Source organism: Panthera uncia (genome assembly GCF_023721935.1).
Source record: "Panthera uncia isolate 11264 chromosome B2 unlocalized genomic scaffold, Puncia_PCG_1.0 HiC_scaffold_24, whole genome shotgun sequence".
NCBI classification, from domain to species: domain Eukaryota; kingdom Metazoa; phylum Chordata; class Mammalia; order Carnivora; family Felidae; genus Panthera; species Panthera uncia.
Window position 1 is genome coordinate 18,617,971 of NW_026057580.1, and position 6,945 is coordinate 18,624,915.

The 6,945-nt window shown below is 35.6% G+C and overlaps 1 long non-coding RNA gene across 1 annotated transcript in view; it reads right to left on the reverse strand.

Moving 5' to 3' along the window:
- The window catches only part of LOC125938559 (uncharacterized), a 65,098-nt gene extending 58,370 nt beyond the window's left edge, over positions 1-6,728 (reverse strand). Inside the window, exons 1-2 of the long non-coding RNA XR_007462733.1 lie at positions 6,600-6,728; positions 3,801-3,907 (exon numbers count right to left, since the gene is read on the reverse strand). This is a non-coding gene — a long non-coding RNA (uncharacterized LOC125938559). The remainder of the gene's footprint in view (positions 1-3,800; positions 3,908-6,599) is intronic.
- Between the last annotated feature and the right edge of the window lie 217 nt (positions 6,729-6,945).

Here is a 6,945-nt window from a genome sequence, read left to right on the forward strand (position 1 = left end):
ACTTCCCTCCCTAGAATTATCAGTGCATTAGAAATGATGCACTTGTTAAAAAGCAATATCCTTAGCCTAAAAGCTCATACAGTCAATTTTATGGTTCACATATTTGAATTGTCATTATTTTAATTAGGAGTTATTTATCTCAATTCATTCCACATCAAGTCTAATTTCTGGCTCTGTGGTACTCTATTTGCTAGAGTATTGTCTTAAAAAAACTCAATTTATTGTTCAGTGACAAGAATATCGTCCTTATTTAAGGAAACCTAATTGTAGAGCTGGCCTGAAAATGACCTTATACAAACAAAATTCACCGAACTTGGCTCTAACTTTTGGTGTGATACGATTATGACCCATACTTCTGCCCTAATGTAATTCTCTTATCCAGTTATTATCCAAGCAATCCCTTGGAAGTTGGGGTTTATGCTTTGAATGTGAGTATCATTTCCCTTCTTAGAGCAAATAAAACATAAGATTTTCCTGGAAAGAACAAGGCTTAATGTAAAGAACAAAACAGAAATGATACCCATGTTTTAATATATACAATGGAGTATTACTCAGCAATCAAAAAGAATGAAATCTTGTCATTTGCAACTATGTGGATGGAACTGGAGGGTATTATGCTAAGCAAAATTAGTCCATCAGAGAAAGACAAATATCATATGACTTCACTCATATGAGGAATTCAAGAAACAAAACAGATGAACATAAGGGAAGGGAAGCAAAAATAATATAAAAATGGGTGGGGAGCAAAACATAAGAGACTCTTAAATATAGAGAACAAACAGGGTTGCTGGAGGGGTTGTGGGAGGGGGGATGGGCTAAATGGGTAAAGGGCATCGAAGAATCTACTCCCGAAATTGTTGCACTATATGCTAACTAACTTGGATATAAATTTAAAAATTAATTAATTAAAAAAGAAATGATACTCATGTTTTAATATAAAAGTGGGAGAAAAAAATTATCTGTCAAACAAGAGTTACAGCTTGAAAATGTGAATAAATTATTACGATTCTACAACTTTGATTTTTTTTTTAACATTTATTTATTTCCGAGAGACAGAGAGAAACAGAGCATGAGTAGGGAGGGAGGAGAGAGGGGAAAACACAGAATCTGAAGCAAGCTCCAGGCTCCAAGCTGTGAGCACAGAGCCTGATGCCAGGCCTGAACTCATGAACTGTGAAATCATGACCTGAGCTTAAGTCAGACATTCAACCTACAGAGCCACCCAGGGACCCCTATAGGCTTTGATTTTTAATGCCATATATCAATGTTAAGGCTATGACTATGTTGTGTTAGAATTTCCCTCTCCACCAAGTCCGAGAAAACAAACCTAAACCACAATGCCCACTTTATGATATCATATTTGTTACATTTTGCCATTCATATAATTGATTTTGTATTCTTAATTAACTTTTTAAATATGGGAATATTATTTCCTCAACTAGATTGTAAGTTCCCCAAATACTGAAAGTTATGCTTTATACACTTTTTAATGCCTCCCTCACTATCTAATGAAGTATTAGGTATAAATAAGATAGGTATTTGCTAATGAATTTTTAATTTAATTAAATTATTGAAAGTTAACATGTTAAACTTACATGTAACAGAGGGCAAAATACAAGAATTTAGTATCAGAATCAGTTTAATTTTGTATAATCAGTTTCTTCAAATAAAAACAAAATTTTGATGATAAATCATCATGACCCTTATTAACTATTAAGAAAGCAATGATAATCATTCATGTTTTAACAAAGAATTAATTATTCAGTAATAATACAAGATAAAGGAGATAGGAGTAAAAATAACAGATAAACCATAAATTGAGAAAATAAGTAAAAGCTGAAGTAATCTGATGATTTCAACTCTGATTGTTGATCGTATTTTCCATATTATTTATTTGTATTTGAAACAAACTAAAAAGCGACTCAAAGATGACAATTTTTTTTTTAAGATTTTATTTTTATGTAATCTCTACACCCAACATGGAGCTCAAACTCACAACCACGAGATCAAGAGTCACACATTTCTCTGACTAAGCCATCCAGGTGCCCCAAAGAAGACACCTTTAAATGGGCACATGGGTGGCTTAGCCAGGACTTTGGCTCAGGTCAAGACTTCATGAGCCCAAAGTTGGGCTCTTTGCTAACAGCTCAGAGCCTGAAGCCTGCTTTGGATTCTGTGTCTCCCTCTATCTCTGCTCCTCCCCTGCTCATGCTCTGTCTCTCTGTCTCTCTCTCTCAAAAATAAATAAAAACATTAAAAAAAAAAGAAGAAGACACCTTTTACTTAAAAACAAATGTCACAATAGGACATGGAATAAAAACTTCAAAAGTTGAAGATATTCAGTCAGAGCATGAAGAAGTCTTAAAGATGCCTGATATAACTGCTTAACATAAGAGATGAGGATTAGAGACCAAGAGCTTTGCTATGGGTATGAAAATAAGTGACTGGACCAGGAATAGATAAAACAAGTGCCCCTTTTACCACCATGGACAGACATTCACTCATCATGTATAATAATGTATATTGGCTCAATTATAAATACTGTTATTTTGAATCCCCTAAAAAACTTCTATTCCAAGGAATGCCTCAACTTGTCCATTAATCTCCTTTTTTTTCACCACCTGTACAATATACCAATAGAGTATTTCCTGCTAATCAAATGTCTATGTCATACACTACATCATGGACAGAGAAAAACCTAAATTGAAATGGACTCTACCAGTCTGAGGCTGCTTTTCACCAATAGATAAAGTTGGGGCAATCAAATGTTGACTTCATATTTGATATTCATATTCAAATATCTTTTTTAAATTTTTTAATGTTTTTAGAGAAAGAGAGAGACAAAGCATTAGCTGAGGAGGGGCAGAGAGATAGAGGGAGACACAGAATCTGAAGCGTGAGCTATCAATCCAAGCTCTAAGCTATCAGCACAGAGCCTGACACGGGGCTTGAACCCGTGAACTGTGAGATCATGACCTGAGTCAAAGTTGGATGCTTAACTGACTAAGCCATCTAGGTGCCCCAAATACCTTATATTATTAACAACTAATTCTACTAAAATTAATATGAGCTTTGATTTTTAAATGCATTTTAATAAATATATTAGCTTGTATTGTATTCTGGCATGAGCATTCTGGCAAAAGAAAGCAAGAACTAACCCAAATTAAGGGCTCCTTTCATTAATTTGAGATGTGTCCCAAATATGTAATAAAAAAATTATTTCAATGAAATATTGAAAAATTATTTCAGTGAAAACCAGCAGAGTGCTCAGAGTAATCAATAAACATGTACTTAATGAATAAAATTATTTTTCTAGATAGATGTTAGGGTTTTGATCCCTTTTGCCTGGGGACTTACTGTCCAGTAAAATTAGAATTATTTTATGTACAAAAATAAGTAGGAACACCAAAAGATAAATTATCAGGGCCAGATGTTGATGCATAATACAGACAACAATGCATCGTCCAGTAAGTAGTTCAGTGAAAGGAGAAATGTTTGGAGGAGGGTGGGGAAAGGGATGATTCATATAACTGGACTGGATGTTGTTGCTACAAGAGCAATGTCTGAGAAGAAAGTAAGAATGATTCTGCAATTAAATCCTTTGAAGAGTTGTTTCACTGTCTCCATATACACAGCTTTTGAATGCAATATGTAGGACAGCATACCCAACTGAAGTGCAAAAATCCTTTTCAAAAAACGCATTTTCCTTATTACCCAAGGATCAAATAATAAATAATAATAATAAATGCAGCTTGAGGAGGAAAAGCCACACTCCCATTTATTCTTTTTTTGTGTTTTACCTTAAAAGAAGCTTTGATATTTTTGTACATCAGTCAGCATCCAGCTCATTTCCGTACTGGTGTGTTAACCTTCTCCCTCTGGACACTTGGGATATTAATATTATCCTCTGTAACAATCAGCAGAAGAAATAGAGCATTTACGCAAATACTGCAAATTAGATTAAACTGCAGTTCTGATGTAACCCTGTGACATACAGTTTCTTGCGAATTAAGCCAAATGTACAAGCATTTAATGACTAATCCTTTTAGGTATTTTAATGCCCACATGAAGATTTATTAAGGAGAAAGGGAAAGCATATGCGGTTTTCCGTTAGAGCCTGCCTGCGGGCGGAGGATTGAGCAGATTGGCTTTTTTTAATTAATATTTCAGTTCTTTGTGTTTTGGCGGGCAGGTTGCACGTGGTCCTGGTACTGAACGGACAGCTCCTTTCTCTTAGGCTGTGCGCTGGGGGCTAGAAGTCTATAAGGGCAGTGGCAGACCCTGGAGAGAGAGGAGAGAAAGAGGGCGGGAGAGGAAATCAAGTGCTGACTCCCCCCACCTCTTTCTTTCTTATACCCCACACAGCCATAGGCTTGCCTCCTTCAGAAATTAACCTACTGATCTATATTGGTAAAATTAGTTATACTAGAAGGCTTCTCAGTTCAGCCACAAAAGGGGAGGAGAATGCTTGTCAGACCCTCCTCCCTCCCCTGGGCTTACTACAAACAACTTTTCTGATGCTAGGAGGAAACCTTTGAAGATAAAGGCAAGTTCGCCTGCATTTTAGGAATCCCTTCTGCAGATGGGAGGATTCTAACTAATGAAATCTCCAGGATCACATTTGTTTTGAATATTATGAAACCTTGTTAAATGAAGTAATACAGGCCTGTGTGTATGTGTATATATATGTATATGTGTGTGTGTGTGTATATATATATATATATATATATACACACACACATATGTATATGTATATATATATACACACACATATGTATATGTGTATATATATATACACACACATATATATATGTATATGTATATATATATGTGAGTGTGCATGTATATACAAGTATGCATAGGTATCTATAGAAAGATGGAAATAGATATAGATGGACATAGAGCCTGATTAACCAACTTAAAAATACCGCTGATCTTGAAAGTTTCTTCCATTTATTCCAATTGCATACTGCTTTCAAACAAAATTTGAACTGTGTTTTAAAGTTCATCAGGGTGAGAAAAAGATGTAAGGAGTTGTGAGCTATTGGTTAGCACACATTGCATTAAGTACCTTGAGGCATTAAGATGTTTTAATAGAAATATGAGTCAAAATAAAATACATTAGGCATATATCAAATATATCACACATTTTTGTTAAACTAAGACATAGAACATGCATTTCTATTTACATTTCTCCTCATCTGGGAGATATAACTATTGCTCCTTATCTGTAGTTCTCTCCTTCTTCTGAGTGTATAGGAAGATTATACTCTTTCCTTGGCCTGTAGTTAGTCACAGCCACACAACTAGATCTGGCCAATGTGCTTCTGGAACAAAGAACTTGTTTACCTGTGCCAGAATTTCCAGAACCCTCTGCAACCTCCACCTTGTGATAATGCACAGATAAAGATCTCACTAGATGCCTGAGCCTCCATATGGAGGATAGCAGCCTTGGTGGGGTGTCCAAATCCACAATGAAGTGTACATTTGAGCATAATAAACTTCTGTTGTGTTAAGCCACAGAGATTTGGGAGCTATTTGTTACCAAAGTGCAGCATGTTCTAATCTGACTAATAAATCCTGTAAAGAAAAATAAATAGTAAGCTTCTCTTGCTCAGAATTGCCAATGATTCACTTTTTATGGGACATTATAAACAATTGCTGTTCAACAGAAATAAAATGCAGGTTACATAAGTCATTTTAAGTTTTCCATATTTTAAAAAGAAAAAAGGAACAAGTAAATTTCCTTTTAATAATATATTTATCAATATATCAAAATATTATCATTGCGGTCAATACAAAAATTATGAGATATTTAACTTTTCTTTTTCAAATAAGTGTATGAAAATCAAGTGTGTGTTTTATACTTATAGCACATCTCAATTTGGACTAGCTTGATTTCAAATTGCTAATGCCTTTTAGCCAAAAATCACCAAACACACACTTGTAGTTGAAGAAAATGGGTTTATAACTTGTATGAACACCATGGGAAGTCATGGAAACTTTCTACAAAGTGCATTAGAAAAAATTTATTCTAGGATTTTAACTTTGGTTAGGTGATTTCAGGAATGGTGCGAGAAGCAGAGGTTCACACTGGGTTGAGTGTTCTCAGAAAGAGGGGAAAACTTTGTGATTAGGTTTCTTGATAAACATTTTACATTGAGGGAAGACTAAAGGCAAAGCTGTAATTAGTAAAGAAGCAGCAGTAACATTAGCCAAGAAAGGAGTATATTGGGTGTTTTCAGGTGTGAACAAATGTTCATGTCTTGTCTATGTTCACATATGATTACAGAGTAGTCTTGTTTCCATCTTCATCTACCATGGTCACAGAGTGGCCCTATGTAATGTTGATGTTCTGTGAGATGGCTTGTGTTCAACAGAACACCAAGACCTGACCGTGAGTTAGGCCAGCCTATAGCAACACCATGGCCTAGTGGATAATGCTAGCTCAACTCCTGGATGTCAGAAACTATTTGGGGGTTAGGGGGGTGGTTTAGTTTAGTATAACTTTTTCTCAAAGTGTTTGGATTAGTCTTCTAGGGCTGCCATAACAAAATGTCACAGACTGGGAGGTTTAAACAACAAATTTGTTTTCTTACAGTTCTGGAGGCTAGAGTCCAAGATCAAGGGGTCAGCAGGTTTGGTTTCTCCAGAAGCCTCTCTTCTTGGCTTGCAGATGGCCACCTTCTTGTTGTGTCCTCACATGGTCTTTCCTCTGTGGGTACACATTCCTGGTTTCTCTTCCTTTTATTAGAAGGACATGAGTCATATTGGATTAGGGCCCCACTCTTATGACCTCATACAACCTTAATTACCTCCTTAAAGGCCCCATCTCCAAATATAGTCACATTGGGGATTATGACTTTAATATACGAATTTTGGAGGGAACAATTCAGTCCAAAATGGTACTCAATAGCCACATGTACCTAGGCATAGCACCGTACA